This window comes from Pristis pectinata, chromosome 3 (assembly GCF_009764475.1).
Source record: "Pristis pectinata isolate sPriPec2 chromosome 3, sPriPec2.1.pri, whole genome shotgun sequence".
NCBI classification, from domain to species: domain Eukaryota; kingdom Metazoa; phylum Chordata; class Chondrichthyes; order Rhinopristiformes; family Pristidae; genus Pristis; species Pristis pectinata.
This window is the reverse complement of record NC_067407.1, coordinates 32,121,970-32,140,272: the sequence shown is the minus strand read 5'-3', so window position 1 is coordinate 32,140,272 and position 18,303 is coordinate 32,121,970. Positions and strand designations below refer to the sequence as shown.

Genomic DNA, 18,303 nt, shown 5'->3' with positions numbered 1-18,303 from the left:
AATTAAGAAAAGTAATGGCAAAGAATATCAAATCCCAATATGATTCTATTCAAGGACTTTAAAGAAAGGTGGTGAGAACAATGCAGATGTTCCAACGATAATCTTCCAAGTTTCCTTGATATGGAACAACTGTACATGTCATTGTGATTTAAAAGGAGGAAACTAAGGAATTATGTATTAGCTAAACTAACATCTATTGCAAAGAAATTGGTAATCAGTCTATAACTAAAGAATGAATGACTGAATACTTGAAAATCTTCATCTAACCGGAGACACTGTAGATGTATACGACCATAAAGGTTTGGTCGTGTCTATCAAAACTGACTGCATTTTTTTTGAGGAATTGATAAAGGTAGTGGATGGGAAATGTAATTTATATGAACTTTCAGAATGCATTTGATAAAATCCTTCCTAAAAGACTATTTGGTAGAGTTGAAGCTCATGGAATTAACCCATTCAAAAAATTAACCAAGCAGAAGGAAGCAGAAAATAGGAATAATGGGCAGGTAATATTATTGTTTTAAGCTATCAATAGTGATTGCATGTGTTCATTGAGAGCCGATGGTGTTGGAGAGACAGGCTATATTTTTACCAGAATTATATCGTAATTGCAAGGGCTAGATTACAAGGAGAGTTGACTCAGGCTTGGATTGTACACCCTGTAAATTAATAAACTGAAATTTCAGCCTTCTATAAAGGGGACCATACAAGACCTGATCATATATTTGAAAGGAGCAGTTACACTTGGAACTTCTGGGTTCACGGACTTAACTGGGTGAAATTTTGTAATGTCTGAGCAAAAGGAGGAAGACCTGAACCTCTGTGCTAGTAATCGCTGGTCCCAAGGTACTCTGCGTTGGAGGTGGCAGCATATGGGATGCTTGCCTTCAAAGGTCAGGACATAGAATATAAAAGTTGGCATCATGCTGCAATTTTAGAAAATACTGGTTACACAGCACTTGGGAGTACTGTGTGCAGTTCTGGTCATCACGCCAGAGGAAGGATGTGCTTTTGCTGGAGAGAGTGCAGAGGAGATTTACCAAGACGTTGCCTGAATTATAGGACCTTAGTTGTGGGGAAAGATTGGATAAGCTGGGCTTGATTTCCTTGGAGCGAAGGCAGGTGAGGCATGACCTGATAGAGATATACAAAATAAGAGACATTAACTGGGTAGATAGAATCTTTTCCCCATGGTCTGTGCATCAATAACAAGACGGCACAGACTTCAGGTGAGAGTAAGGAGTTTTAAAAGGAATTTGAAGGGAAAGCGTTTATCTTCCCCACACAAGAATGTGATTGATATCTGAAACTTGTTGCTAAAGAAGGTGGACGAGTCAGGTACAATCACTATGCTTAAGAGATGTTTAGACAAGCACTTAAATAGGCAAGGCATAGAAGCACACAGATCTTGGGCAAATGGGATTAGTATAGATGGGCAAAAAGGTCAGCATGGACCCAACGGGGCAAAGAGCCTGTTTCTGTGTTGTACAACTCCTTGACTCTATCATTACATTCAGATGCCTCAACAACAGTTAGATCATTATGAATGAAGTCGAGTAAATTTATCTATCCTGTTGGCTCACTCACTATCTGCTGCACACAGAGTCTGGCATCCATGTCCTTCAGAACCAAGTCAGATATGTTCTTGAGGGTACATCAGAGCCACCCAGTGGTGGACAATGAAGTTGCCCACCTCGAGCATGCCTTTTCTACTCTGTTTTCTCTCCCCAACACTGAGAAGTACTGATTCATCACTGGCAGAGAATAATAGGTGGTAATTAGGAAGCATTTTCCTTGCCGGTGTTTAACCTAAGTGATTCTATCTTTAGGTCTCTCAGAGCCTTCTCTCTCTGCAACCACCACTGGTGGGTCTGTTTTGCTGATGAGCAGGAGATACACAGAATCTAGGACAACAGAACCATAGAAAGCATCCTATCTGGATGCATCACAGCTTGGTATGGCAACTGCTCTGCCCGGGACCGCAAGAAACTGCAGAGAGTTGTGGACACAGCCCAGCACATCACAGAAACCAGGCTCCCCTTCATGGACTCTGTCTATACCTCTTGCTGCCTTGGTGAAGCAGCCGGCATAATCAAAGACCCCACCCACCCAGGTCATTCTCTCTTCTCCCCTCTCCTATCAGGCAGAAGATACAGGAGCCTGAGGGCACATACCACCAGGCTCAAGGACAGCTTCTATCCCACTGTGATAAGACTATTGAATGGTTCCCTTATATGATTAGATGGACTCTTGAGGTCACAATCTACCTTGTTATGACCTTGCACCTTATTGCCTACCTGCAGTGTACTTCTTCTGTAGCTGTGACACTTTACTCTGTATTCTGTTATTGCTTTTACCCTGTACTACCTCAGTGCACCGTGTAATGAATTGATCTGTATGAATGGTATGCAAGACAAGTTTTTCACTGTAACTCGGTACAAGTGACAATAATAAACCAATACCAATGGCTGAAAGATGTACTTCTGTGATTGTGACCATGTCAGTCTATAATTTGCTTACAGAATGCCTCTTCTAACTTGGACACCAATTTCTAGATATTTGTGAGTGTACTTTGTAAGAACAACTGGGCTGGGATTGCCTTTGCCATTCTGAATCTGCTCCCAGGGTCAGCACTAGGTGACCCATTTGGTTTTGTACAACACCTCAATCCAGGCAAGTAACAATCCATGTTCTAACTCGTTGCACCCTTTGGAGGTGGCTGTACAAGTGTCTTTTAGAGATGTCTGTACATGTGTCTCCAATCTTTCAAAGACAGACTGGGAAAATGACGAGATGAGGCTAGGTATGAACTACAGGTCATTCTTTCTCTCAGATATCTCAAACATAGAGTAACAAAGTTATTTTAAAACTCTCAGGTTACTAGATGTCCTTATGTTATGATACAGAATAACAATACTGGTACATTACTTGATATTAGTGGGTCAGCACTTCACAAATTGCAGAATTCCTAACATCCTTCTCCATCTATTAAATCTGTATATCAATATGCACTTTACTTTTATCTCCCAGTTCATAATCAGTGAGTTGTCTGTATGCCAGACAAATCTGACATGCGGTTGTGGCCAGCAACTGCTCAATATAATAAATATGATATGCCCATATATAACCAAGATAAGTAATGGTATTTTCTAATGTTTTTGACATTTTGGAAAATAAATTAATGCCTTGGTCTCCAACATTTGAATCAACTTTCACTTTGATGATATTTTGCATTTATTTCAGAATACATTGCTAAAAAAACAAAACTATTTAAAAGGATAACTACTCCAAAATTCTTTTCATGGAATTAAAATGATAAAGAATTCAAAATCATAGCTTCCATGATTTGTAATCTGACCTTGAAATCAATATCTATCATTGAGAAATGTTGGTTTTTATTTATTATAAGATTCTAGTTTACAAACTTAAGAAAAAAGGACCATGAAAATTTGCATCTAGTAAATGATACCAATAGTGTATTTTGTGAAAAACAGCAGTGAATTGCAATGAATGTTCTCTGTTCATTATGTGAAGAGAAAATTCCTCATGACAAACTATTCCCCAAAAGACATCAGACAACAATAACAGGTTTACAAACAGATTATGAAACCATTTCAATATGTAAACTGCAATTTTGATCAGCTGTCAAGTGTGAACTATACACATTAATTTCAAAATTGTTTCACCCGAGCTAGTGACACATTTAATCTTGATAGCTTACCATAACTGACAGTATGCAACCCAGATATTTCAAATCAGGTGCAGTGGCAAGTCGAAACAATTTAAGATCAATTCCATTCATCTCTTGCAAAACAAACATCCCATGAATCACAGTAATTACACTGAACCAGTGAGTCATTCAAGCGTCTAAAGCTCCAGTTCTATATATATTACCATCTGCTTTAACCTTCATTTTAAACTACACCATAATTACAGTTTTAACCCAAATGAAGGTCATTGAATTTCATATTTTGATCTTACTTTGAGTTGTAAACTATAAGCATCAAATAAGACAAGTTTCAGAGATAAAACTGTAAACCAAGGGCAATGAATAATATTAGAATTGGATTAGATACATTTCTTGTTAAGAATGCAATTCAAGTTAGTTCAATGTGATGGAAAAACTAGGAACATTTCATATGTAGAAAGCAGCAGAGCTGGATTGAAATGTGTTGGAAATGGTAGTCTCCCCCAGAAACAATTAAATGAATCAGAGCAAAGCCTACAAAAGGTTGGATTTTATGCTTATGTAGTGGTTGCTACCGCGGAATAAAACAAGACTCTACTCGGAGGATTGCCAAACAGAACTGGTTTATTTTCCCGCCTTGTGCGGGCCCTTTAAGGGAGAAAAACTCCCGCCCAAAAAACCGGCAATGACGTAAGTCCTACGTCATCAGGACTTTCCCGCGCGCGGGTTCTCCCCGTCGCTCGGAAAGACGAGGCCCGCCGCCATCTTGGGCCTCGTCGCTCCGACACCGCGCGACCCGACTGCCGAGCCGGTTCGCCCGACTAGACGATGAGTCGCCACACTTACATGTTTAAAAAGATTTGCTAAACAATGTAACCAAATGGATAAACAAACTTTTCTCACATTAATTTTAAATAGGAAAATAGGATAAACAAGATCGTCCATCCAGAGAGTACCAAGATCAATGTGAGATGTAACATTGTTTCTCACCTAATATGCTGAGCATTTCTAGCACCTTCTGTTTTACTTCAGAAAGTTTCCAACCCTTTCAATGATACTTCAAAAATAATTTAAAGTCATTCAAAGATGATTCATCGTAAGTCACTATTGCCTTGTGACTTGATTACAGTGTGGCACTGCTAGAGGTCTGGAGCTGGTGTCCTGTTAAACTTCCTAACCCTCCCACCCCTAAAAGAAAGGGCACTCAAATAGCAATAAAAACAGACAGAATTGGAGAATTTTGGCAGTGCATTGCAAAGAGCAATAGTTTATAAAGACAAAGCTGAAAATTATAAAAGTCAACTAATGTAAAATATCATGCATGACTATAATTCAAAAATCACACTACTTGAGTAAGAATATTCTACTGTTAGTAGAATTATCAGAGCCACAATAAGCAATGCTTCACAGATAAACCTTTTAAAATTGACAAAGGATTTCAATTAATAACCAAAGTGAAACATCATCTGATTAACTCTAAATTATTAACCAAATGGAATAAAGAGCCATTCAAAATGAAGTAAAATTAATCCAATATGAAGTTTTTAGATTTCCCAGTATGGGTCACTAAAGTGTTATTCTTGAATATGAATCGAATATTGACAATGAATTGTTGTATTCCTAATGAAAGCAATGACAAAAGTCCAATACTATGACTTGCATAAGAGTTTTTCTTCAGCTTAGCAGGGCCTTAAAATACAATTGTACAAAAAACTCATAGATTTGAATAATTTTTCCAAATGTTCCACACCTCATAATTGCTTTATAAACATATTTATTTAACTTGCTGAAGCTTTTCACTTGCATTGGTTCATTATATCACCTGACTTTATCAGACACACCCTAGGCCGGAAATGTATATGCAAACTCTGCTCATTCTTTCCACAATCCTGGCAATAGTAATCACCTGAGAATTGAAAATATTGTAATTCTATCAGTTTCAGTATTAAAAAATCTTGTCCACAGTAAAACAAAACACAAACTTACTGGTCTCAAGTAAAGCAATAAGAAGTCCCACAGAATCGATAACTAGTCATTTGACTTGAAATTATTTCTCGACATTACAAGTTCACAACAAAAAGCAGGAATGTTAATGGAAATGAAAAACATATTAAGTTAATACTTTGCATCTGTCTTCACAGTTGGGGAAGAGAACAAAATAATTGTAATGCAAAGGATAGAAATAAATCAAGGGAAGGAACTTAATAGATATAATACAAATAGAAAAAAGTTAATGGAAAATGTAATGAGACTTAAGGTAAACAAATCTCCAACACTGGATGGTTTCCACTTCAGTGATTTGAAAAAGTGGTGCTTAGGAAATTACATATAACTTGTGTCATAAACTTCCAAAGCCCTCTTGATTTTGGAATTATGCCACTGAATTGTAAAGTGTCACTATGATTTAAGAAGGGTGGGAGGTCAAGATGCATAACGTCCAAACTGTCAAACTAACATCAGTTGTGAGAAAGATACCGGAATGTGTCATCAAAGGAGAATCACTGACTGGCTGGACAAGTTTATGATAAACAGACAGGTTCAGGATTAGATATGTGAAAAGTCATAGCTGTCTAATTTAATGGACCTTTTTTTTGAGGAGGTTACTAAAAGGATGGATAAATGAATGCCTATAGATGTTATCTATATAGATTTCTAGAAGCCATTCAATAAGGCTCTCTGCATGAGATTATCAATGAAAATTAAAGCACACTAAGTTAAGGAAAATAAAAGGGAAAATGCTGGAAATATGAAACAGATCAAGCAGCATCTGTGGAGAGAGAAACAGAGTTAACCTTTCATGATGATGACCTACAATCAGAACTGGAAAAATTAGAAATAAGACAAGTTAAGAAAGGCGAGGTTGTGATAGGGAGAGTTAATAGAGGGGAAAGTGTAGATGTAATGTATTTAGATTTCCAAAAGGCATTTGACAAGGTGCCACACAAGAGGCTAATTCATAAATTAAGAGACCTCTGTATTGGAAGAAGCATGTTAGAATGGATTGAAAACTGACTGTCACATAGAAAAGAGTTGGAATAAATGGTTCCTTTTCAGACTGGAAGGAGGTAACCAGTGGAGTACTGTACAGATCAGTTCTTGGCCCACAATTGTTCACTCTTTACATCAATGACCTGGAGGAAGAAAAAGTATGTGAGGCTTCCAAATTTGCCAATGATATGAAAATAGGTGGAAGAGCATGTTCTGATAAGATTACTTGATCCTGCAATGGAATATAGAGAGACTGAGTGAGTGAGTTGGCAAAAGATTGGCAAATGGAGTTTAATGTGGGCAAGTGCAAGGTCATGCACTTTGATCAGAGAAATCAAAAGGCAGATTATCTAAGTGGAGAGAAACTGGCAAAGGATTGTCTTATAAGGAGGCTAGGTAGTTTGAGTTTGTATTCCTAGGAGTTTAGAAGGATGAGGGGTGACATTATTCAAACATACAAGATCCTAAGGAAGCAGGGTAGATGTTGAGACATTTTCACTCATGTTAGAGTTACGAACAAGGGGATATAGCTACAAAATAAGAGGCTGAGGTGAGGTGAGCAGAAATTTCTTCTCTTAGTGGGAATTCTCTGCACCAAGGGTGATATAGGCAAGATCATTTGAGATACTTAAGGTGGAGATAGATAAATATTTCAAAGATCAAGGAATAGAGAACTGGGGAACTGACACGGAAGAGGAGTTGAGGCCAGCATAGATCAGCCATGATTGTACTGAATGACAGGTGGCCTATTCCTGCTTCTATTTTGTGTTCTTTAGGGCAGTGGTTTTCAACCTTTTTCATGCTGCGGACCCCCAGAACATGTCCTTGTTAGATGGTGGACCCCCAAAGCCCACAAAATCAAACAATCAATAATTCATGCATACAACACTTAAATTACTGCACATAGGCCCTATTGAAATAGTGACTATTTCAATCATCGATAATTACCAGCAGTGTCTTTCAGTGTTCAGTTCAATGTGAAGGTTGTGCCTGTTTTGCACTGCAGAGTTTGTCCAAACATGGTGGTATGTGCGACAAACATACGCGTATGTCATCCTCAATATTCAGTCTTGATCTGTATTTGGTTTTCACGGCACTGACTGCAGAAAATGCTATTTCGCACAAGTGGTTGCAAATGGTAACAGAACATTGACGGCTTTGCCGGACAGCAGTGGATACTCCTGGGAACATGCTATCCAGAACGACAACAGTGACATTCGGTTGAACTGCAAGCGCAAAGTCCTGTCAGATGACAGTTCAGCCAATTCTTCTTGTTCACGTCCAGTTAAATCAGTAAGCATGCATTCAAACAGATTTCGAATCCAATCAAACATGCTCATGTCATCGTCGCCGAAATACTCATGGAAATAATGTGACAGCGGTTGAATATGGTTCAAAACGATGCTCGCAATGGCCTCTGTCTTAGTCTCGTTCACTGTCAGAAAGTCAGCCAGCAACGGAAGCATATCATAGACACCTTGCTTGCATCTTCCATTCCAGATACGGAGTTTTTTCTGGAAGGCATTGATTTTGTCATGCGTTTTCAGAACATTTGAGCCAGGTCCTTGCAATGATAGATTTAAGCTGTTGAAAATATCTGCAAGATAAGCTAATCTGGCAACCCACGTCTCATCTGTCAAGAACTGTGCCAATGATCCGTTATGCTCATTTAGAAAAATGAGCAGTTCATCTCGCAATTCATATACACGCTGCACAACGTGGCCTCGTGACAGCCATCTGACTTCTGTATGTAGCAACAAATGCTTATGCTCGGCTTCCATTTAATGGCATAGGTTTTCAAACAAACGATGATTGAGCAGCCTGGCTTTGATAAAGTTAACGATTTTAATGTATGTGGAAAACACATCTGCAAGATTTTCATCCATATCCTTTGCAGCCAAAGCCTCACGGTGAATCATGCAGTGGGTTGCTGCTACATGTGGAGCTACTTCTTTCACTCGTGCGACGAGACCCGACTTCCGTCCCGTCATTGCGGCAGCACCATCCGTGCGTACTCCAATGCCGATTGTACAAAAAAAAGTGTCAAGCACATGGAAAAGTTCTTCACCGGTTGTACGCCCTGGGAGCGCCTTGCAAAACAAAAAGTCTTCCAAAGCCTCTCCTTCCCAGCAATATCGAACACAAATCAACAACTGAGCAGCACTGGCAACATCAGTACTTTCATCGAGCTGAATCGCAAATCTGACTTGCTGAAGACATGCTATCAGCTGGCTCTGTATATCTTCAACCATATCGCCAATTCTTCTGCTTACTGTGTTATCAGACAGTGGAATGGCTTTTAGTTTTTGACTGGATTCTTTTCTCAGTACAAATTCACACATATTTACTGCTGCAGGCAGTATAAGCTCTTCTCCAATTGTGTGAGGCCTTCTGGAACGTGCTATTTGTAATGCTACCAAATATGGTGCGCGAAGAGCCTCCTCATTTACAATGGCGCAGGCTGTCATTTTGCCTTTCTGCTTGAGGTACAGCTCCTTTTGCCGCTCAAAATATTCCTTCGGCTTACTGGCAATATCTGGATGCACTGTTGTTAAATGGCGCTTCAATTTCGCTGGTTTCATTGCATCGTTGGACAGTGTTTGCAAACACACAACACAGAGAGGTTGGTCTGCATTTGTCCCCACTGCGATGAAGCCATATGAAATGTATTCTGGATCGTACTTGCGTTGTTTTCTCTTTCAGTCACCCTTATCCCCTTCGTCATCAGAATCTTCCGGTTTCTGGTCAGTTTTTCTCTTCAGAAACTTCTCCATAACTCAGCAATACATGCTGGACAGTTTAATTACTAGTAGTGATAAAATTATCAAAACTAATCTAAAATTTACACGTCTGCGCACTTTTCATTTAAGAGTGACGTCACTGTGGCGTAAATGCATGGTAAGTAAGCAATATTATTAAGGCACACCAACAACGTCACTCAGTCTTGCTAGCACTACAGTGCACAACAGAATAGAAGTAGTGAACACTACTGACTACTCTGACTACACAAATCGAATATTAAGTGGCAGCTTACCAGAAGGGAACACCGTCTAAGTCTCTAGGATTCTCACCTATAACAGACAGAATAGATATGGCCGATTTTCTGAATAGTGGAAAACTGGAGCAAGCAAGCAAGCTGCATCTTTGTAACAGGTCGCTTTTCCATTTTTTTTCTTGGCTTGCTCGCGGACCCCCTGGCAACCCACCATGAACCCCCAGGGGTCCACGGACCACAGGTTGAAAACCTCTGCTTTAGAGAGGCAGAAAACAAACGCGATAGGCTGAAGACTAGGATAGATGAAAGAATGCTGTAGAGGCTAGTGGATAAAACATCTAAAGGTTTAAATGGGAAGAAACAAATAAAATCTATAATTCCAGAAGAGGAGGCAAAAAAAAAACCCAACTGAAAATGGTGTAAGTGACTGGAATGACTATCTAAAATGGCTCAATTCAATTTTGAGCTCCAAAAACCATAATATGTATACGATGAGCTGTTTTCCCTCAAAAGTAAGCATCACTACAAATGATGTAGGAAGCCAAAGACAGGGAATTCAAAGTGGCAGTGGGATACAGTATTAAAGTGACAGGCAACCGGAAGCTCCCTGTCACCCTGGCGACTGAACAGACGCAAACACAGGAATACCTAGGAGCTCAGGCAGCATCTCTGGGAAGAGAAACAGAGCTCTCTCCCACCACCATTTGTGTCATTTAAACTTCCCCTAGTCTTCACCATTTCACAGATATTGTTCCTTTAGCTCTCTCCACCATTTCCCGCGCTCTCTGCAACTTAAAACTTTATTTCTAACTGTTCCCAGGTCTGATGAAAAATCAACCTGAAACATTAATTCCAATTCTCTCTCCACTGATGTTGCCCAACCTGCTGAGTATTTCCATAACTTTGTTTTCTTTCAAATGTCTAGCATTTGCACCAAATTAATTTTCAATTTCTAAGTTAAAGATAACCCTCAAACCTTATAATTGTCTGGAAGAAATGAGACAGAGCATGTATTCAGAATTGGGAGTTGTGACCAGTAGATTTCTCCGGTATCAGTACTCAGGCCTTAGTTTTTCTCATCACATTTATTAATGACAACTGAGAGTTGTGCATCCAAGAAAGCAGATAATGTTAAGATGGGTGGTACAGTAAGTCCAGATGGGAGCAGGGGATCAAAAAGTGGACAAAGAGTAAGTGGCTGAACAAAACTGTGTCAAATAGATTTCAAATTAAAAAAGTGATATCATAACCTGTGTGAAGGAAGTAGAAAAATCTGCTACAAGAAAACCCGAGGAGGCAGTCCAAAAGAGATTCACAATGCTAATTCCTGCGATGAGGAAGTCCTATCATGAGTGGCTAAAGAAGTTGGATCTAAATTCTTTGGACTTTCAGAGGTGATCTTATTGAAACATACAAGACCTGAAGGTGCATGACAGTGCACATGTTGAGATGTTTCCATTAATGGGAGTCTCAAACAAGGGGACAGACTTACAAAGGGGCAATAATGTACAATCATAGAGCACAAAATGGCCCTTTTGGCCTATCTCGCTATAATCTATGCTAATCCCATTTGCCTGCATTAGGCCAGTATCCCTCTACACCTTTCCAAAGTACCTGTCCAAATGCCTTTTAAACATTGTAGTTATATCTGCTTTTACCACCTCCTCTGGAAGCCTGTTCCAGATAATCACCAATCTCTAATGTGAAAAACTTACCTCTCAGATCACCTTTAAATTTCTCTCCTTAAACCTGCCCTCTAGTTCTAGGCTCCCCTGCCCTGGGAACAAAAAAATTGACTATTCATCCTATCTGTGCCCCTCATAATTTTATAAACCTCTAAGGTCACTCTTTAGTCTCCTCCAATTCAGTGAGAATAAACCCAGCCTATTCAAACTCTCCTTATAACTACAGTTCTCCATTCCAAGCAACATCCAAATGAATCTCTTCTGCTCTCTATTACTACCACACCCTTCCTGTAGTATAGCAACCAGAACTATACACAATACTCTAAATGAAGCCTAACCAATGCTTTGTACCGCTGCAACATGATGTCCCAATTCTTATACTCAATACCTCAGCCTATGAAGACAAATGTACCAGACACCACCTTCACTAACTATTCACTGACGTCTTCCTTTTCAGAGAACTGTCGACTCGCAGCCCAAGGTCCCCCTTTTTATCAATGCTCTTAAGGTCCTTGCCATTTATTCTACGTCCTGCCAGAATGACTTCCCAAAGTGCATTAGAGCCATAAAGAGATACTGTATGGAACCAGGCCCTTTGGCCCAACTCGTCTATGCTGACGAAGGTGCCTACCAGAGTTAGCCCCATTCCCCTTTCACCTTAAATCTATGCCCTCTTGTTTTAGATTCCCCTGCCCTGGGAAAAAGACTGACTATCTACCCTATTTATGCCCCTCATGATTTTATAAACCCTAAGGTTTACCCCTCAGTCTCTTTCACTCCAAGGTAAACGGCCTCAGTCTCTCCTTATAGCTCAAGCCCTCCAGTCCAAGTAATATCCTGACAAATCTTTTCTGCACTCTCTCTAGCTGAATTGCATCCTTCCTATAGTGTGACAACCAGAACTACAAACAATGCTCCAAGTGTGGTCTCACCAATGTCCTGTACAGCTGCAACATGAAGTCCCAACTTTGTACTCAGTGCCCCAACCAATGAAAGCAAGCATGCCATATGCCACTTTCAGAGAACTATGTACTTGTACATCTAGGTCTTTCATTCTACAACACACACCAGGGCCCTGCCATTCATTATTTATGTTCTGCTCTGGTTTAACTTCAAGTTCCTAGGAGTGAACATCACCGATAGCCTGTCCTGGTACAACCACGTAGACGCCACGGCCAAGAAAGCTCACTAGCGCCTCTACTTCCTCAAGAGGCTAAAAAAATTTGGCATGTCCCCCCTTTGACACTCACCAACTTTTATTGATGCACCATAGAAAGCATCCTATGTGGATGCATCACGGCTTGGTATGGCAACTGCTCTGCCCAGGACCGCAAGAAACCGCAGAGAGTTGTGGACACAGCACAGTGCGTCATTGAAACCAGCCTCCCCTCCATGAACTCTGTCTATACCTCTCACTGCCTTGGTGAAGTAGCCAGCACAATCAAAGACCCCACCCACCCTGGTCATTCTCTCCTCTCCCATCAGGCAGAAGATACAGGAGCCTGAAGGCACATACCACCAGGCTCAAGGAGAGCTTCTATCCCACTGTGATAAGACTATTGAATGGTTCCCTTATACGATGAGATGGACTCTTGACCTCAATCTACCTTGTTATGACCTTGCACCTTATTGTCTACTTGCAATGCACTTCCTTGAGCTGTGACACTTTACTCTGTTATTGTTTTTACCTGTACTACCTCAATGCACTCTGTATTAACTCAATATATCTGCACTGTGTAATGAATTGATCTGTATGAACGGCAAGTTCGAGACAAGAGAGACAAGTTTTTCCACTGTGCCTCGGTACAAGTGACACTATTAACTAATACCAACTTCATAAAATGCATCACTTTGCAGTCAAATTCTATGTGCCATTCCTTTACCCACTTTTCCAGTTGATCTAGGTCCTACTGTAACCTTAGCCTTCTTTGCTGTCTGCTACACCACCAGTTTTGGTGTTATCTGCAAACTTAATCATGTCACCTACTCTCTCATCTAAATTGTTAATATAAAAGACGAACAACAGGGTCCCTGTGGCATACCATTGATCACATTACCTCATACTTGTCTTGATTAAATTCCATCAGCCCAACTTTCCAGCTGATCTATGCCCCTTTGTATCCTTGGACAACTTTCTTCATTATCTATGACCCCACCAATTTTCATGTCATCTGCAACCTTGTTAAATCAGACTACTTACCTACTCATGTCATGTACATATGTCCAAGGTCCAAGCACCAGTCCCTGTGGTACCGCACTTGTTACAGACTTCTAGTTAGAAAAACACCATCCACCTCTGTCTCCTCTCATCAAGCTAATTTTGGATTCAGTTTGCTGACATGCCTTGGATCCCTTGCACCTTAACCTTCTGGGCCAGTCTGCCACACGGGGCTTCGTCAAATCCCTTAACAGATTCTATGCAAACTACGTCTGCTGCTCTGCCTTCAATGTCCTTGGCTACCTCCTCAAAAAAACTCAGATTTGTAAGACATGATCTCCTCTACACAAAAACCATGCAAACTGCTCCTAATCAGTCCCTGCCATTTCAAATGAACACAAATCCTGTTCCTCAGTCTTCTACAACACCTCCCCACCCACCAATGCAAAGTTCACAGGTCTACAGATTCCAAGCTTATCCCTACAGCCCTTTTTAAACAAGGAGATGATATTAGCTATTCTCCAGTTTTCTGGTACCTCACCCATGGCTAGTGAAGGTGCAAAAATCTACATCAGAGCTCCAGCAATTTGCTCCCTTGATTCCTTAAGACAGATCCCATCAGGCCCTGGGGATTTATCTACCCTAATGTATGCCAATATTTCTAACACTTGCTCCTTCCTGATGCAAGGAATACTAAGATGCAAGGAATACTAAGATGCAAGGAAATTTTTTCTCACAGAGGGTGGTGATGAGTCTCTGGAATTGTCTGTGGGAGGTTGTGGAGGGTGGCTCATTGGAAGTATTTAAAGGGATAGTTGATCTCTCTTTGAAAGATTGGGGAAGTGAGTACGATGGGGAACTGACCCAGAAAAGGAGCTGAGCCCTGGAGCAGATCAGCCAAGATCATACTGAATAGTGGGACAGGCTTGAGGGGCCAGGTGAGCTATTCCTTCTATTTTCATGTGCTCTTGTATTTTTTGAACAGCTACCTAGAACTTTGAAACTAACTAAAAACTGGGTGTATGTGCATGCGAATGCCTAACACTTGGTCAATAGCTTAAAAAAAATTCAGAAAGAATGAAAGAGTGTTTTTTTTCCCCCGAAGGAGTTAGGATACAACAGGCAAAGTGCTTCAACTGTAAAATGCTTTGGTTATACCCCATGTAGAGCACTGTAGTCAGTTCTAGACACTGTCTGCAAGGAGGAAATTGCATGTATGGAGGGGTTATTCCACAGGCTCATCAGCAAGATACTGTGGCTCAAAAGTTCATATCAAGAGGTTTGATTGTATAACATTTGCTGCCCTCTTTTGAATATTGAAGACTGAGGGGTAATGGCATGAAAATTGGTGCTATTTTTAAACAGTGTGGAGATTGTTATAGGCTACAGAATGATATTGATCAGCTGCTAAGTTAAGTTGAGCAGAGCAATGACAGATGGAATTTAATCCTGATAAATGTGACAAGATGCATTTCAGAGGATCAAATAAGAACAGGGTGTATTATGTATGGGAGTTTCATAGGGAGTATTGCAAATTAAAGGGACCTTGGTGTACAAATCCAAAGGTCCCTGAAACTGACAGCACAGGTAGACCTGGTGGTGAAGGCAGCAAAAGGGATGCTTTCCTTAATTAGCAAAGGCAAAGAGTATAAGAGCAGGGAGATCTTGGTACAACTTTATAAAACATTGATCAGGCCACAGCTGTAACATTGTGTGAAATTCTAGTCACCACACTATAGGAAGGATGTGACTGCACTGGAGGGTGCAGAGGAGATGCATCAGAATATTGCCCTGGATGGAGCAGTTGCATCTTGTGGAAAGACTGGGATTGTTTTCTTTAGAGCAGAGGTGGCTGAGGGAGGTCCCAAGACAGGTGTACAAAATTCTGAGAAACGAAGGAACTTTACCCCACGGCAGAGGTATCTAAGACCAAAGGGCATTGGCTTAATGTGAGTAAAAGATTTAGAGGGGATATGAGGAAAATGTATTCCCCCCCCAGAAGTGGGTGCAATCTAGAAGGAGGGGGTAGCGGAGGCAGAGACTCTCAGAAAATAATAAGCAGCTGAAGCAGCAAGAGTCACTGGATACAGTACATTATGGATCATGTGCTAGTACAGATAGTTATTTGAGGGACAGCCAAAGGGCCTGTTTTAGTGTTGTACGATTCTATGGTGTTTCAACAGGATAGAAAAGGAGAAACTATTTATGCGGAGCAAGAAGGCATGATCTGAAAAATAGAGCTAGCTACTTAAAAATGAAATTAATATACATAGTATCAAGGGGTTTGGAAGGAAGGATGTAGTTGGAGGCAGATTGTGGAACAGTCTCAAAATATCATCATCGTGTTTGGATGGGTGTGACAAGCTGGGCAGTTAAATCACAATAATTGGAATGTTCAATATGGAGTTGGCCAGTGTGACAGAAGTGTTGGGTTATTAGAATGATAAGCTTAGATGGGGGATAAAAGGTGAGAAAGACGATGAAGGTATTGGTCACTGCTCTGTGGAGACTTGGGTGAAATGTTTGCTGTTCCATGATAGTCCCAAACTCTGTTCTGTGCAGGTTGTGGCCTTGACCTCATGTAAAAGCGATTATGCAAAACCCACCAGCCATGACAGTTGCAGGACTGATAAATAATCCCGATGGCACAAGTTTCTTGCATTAAGCCAAATATCCACACAACAGGCTTTGCATTTTCTGTGTGAAAAAAAATCTCTCTCGAAAGAATGGCTTTTTGAATCAAATGGCAGATTTGACTAAATGCAGATGCAATGACTACTAGTTCAAAAGTTACATATCTGTGCAGTCAATGTAACATAAGGAATTCAAAGTGATATTCATACTGATGGAAATCTTGCAGCTAATTTTGACTTTTTGGGTGGTTGACCATGCGAGTACATCGATCTGTCAAGCATTCCGGGAGTAAAGACAGCTGCAATTTTGCCTTCTGGCTACATTTGAATTTATCAGCTGAGGTGTGAATACCAAACAGACAACCTGATGCAGTTCAATACTTCAGCCTCTGAAACATTAGCCAATTGGATACCTCCAAAGACCTGAGCAGCAAGGAGGCAGAGGGAGGCTATGGCAGCAGCTTTCCATAGTTTTTTTTCTATTAGAAATGTCACTTTTGTTCCATCTGATTAACAATAGAAAACTCAATTTACTAAATCCTCCTGAAGAAAATTCCTGCAGACATGGGTGAAGTGTGTGTCACAATCTATCCATCTGACCCCTTAAGTTCAAATCAGGGGTCAAACTCAGTCAATGAGACCTTGACATTCCTGGGAAAGAGGCAGACTTCTTTTCATAAAGCTGGTTTGGCTGCTCAGTAGTTTGCCTCTAGAAAGAGTCAATGGACCATCATTGAGTAGAGTACACCAATGCAACCAAATACATTTTCAGGTCCTTCTTGACCAACTAAGGCCCATCTTCCCAAGTGTAAATTGACCCCACAATTTCAATAGAAAAATCCTGAAAAAGCATAGCTTGAAGATTGAAAGGTGGTGTGTGTCACCATTTGATAGATTTGTTTTTTTAAATAAATGCATTTTTCAATGAATGGCCATACTTTTATTTGCTTGGTAATTTAAAATTTCTAGCTTTCAAAAGCTCAAGTTTGTATGGTGGAGTTGCGTTGCAATGCAATTTCAACAAGTTTTGTCAGTTGTGCAACTGTGACTATTTTTACAGTAATAACCTTTGACAGCTGAAATAAAAGAATGCATTGTAGAGATATTATCAAATGCTGCTGTCTTTAAAATGAACCCCACCTAGCAAACTTGTCAGAAAGAGTTACTGTAATCCACAAAATAGTCTAATCCTCAGGCAATAGACTCAGCCAGCAAAAGACAGGTGTGCTAAGTTCTAACACTTTTGGCTTTCGATGTCTATCTACTCATTAGCTTTGTATATGACAAACTTAAACATTTTGTGGTCTGTCATGCAACACGAAGGTATCAATCATCTGCTAACAGCCAAAATCTTGGAACTAAGCTTTCTGGAGTGACATACAGTACTTCTACGTAAATACAAATCTGAGAAATTTGCATTCGCTTGACCTGACTACTAATATGGTTTATTGCCATAACAAGGGAAATACAAGCCCAAAGTTTTATTAAAAATAAATCATTCTTTAAGATTAAAATGGAGATTGCACTTCTTTTTGCTTGTTTTTGGCTATATTTGCAATGCATGCAAAACCTTCATTTCAAAACTCAAAATCACTGAGTAACTTGTTCAATAACATTATAATTGATTCTACAGAAAATGATAGTAACTTGACAATATCATTTTTAAATTTAATCTGATAATTTATAAGATCAGGTTTTTATATTGTCACCCTAATCGTTATTTGAAAAATGAAAGATGGTGAAATGTAGATCTTTTCAGATCAATAAATCATACTGGACAGGAAAGAAAATGGCTTAGTTACATTCCTTAATGTACAAATCAGTTTGTTGACTTAACTTTTACATGAAAGATTGAAAAGCAATTGTATGTCTCCTTGGTTTACTTAGGCTTTCATTCATAGCACATATTTCTGGAACTCCTTTATTGACACTAAACATATACTGTCTCCTTTACAAATGTAACCTCCTCTATTACCTGCTGTAGTTTTCTGTTGGTTCTTCCTTTCAAAAGCTCTGAAAATGGAACTTGCATCCTGTTCTTTTTATCAAAGATTTTAAATATTTTCAATGTTTTGTTTTCTTACCAAAGTAAAAGAGAATCTAACAGTTTGTTTTGCAGGGAAAAAAAAAGGACAGGATGAAGGAAGTAAAGAGAA

The 18,303-nt window shown here is 39.8% G+C and overlaps 1 protein-coding gene across 1 annotated transcript in view; it reads right to left on the bottom strand.

Annotated features, from left to right (window-relative positions):
• faf1 (Fas (TNFRSF6) associated factor 1) overlaps positions 1-18,303 on the bottom strand; it is a 227,694-nt gene that overhangs the window by 35,700 nt on the left and 173,691 nt on the right. The window lies entirely within an intron of this gene.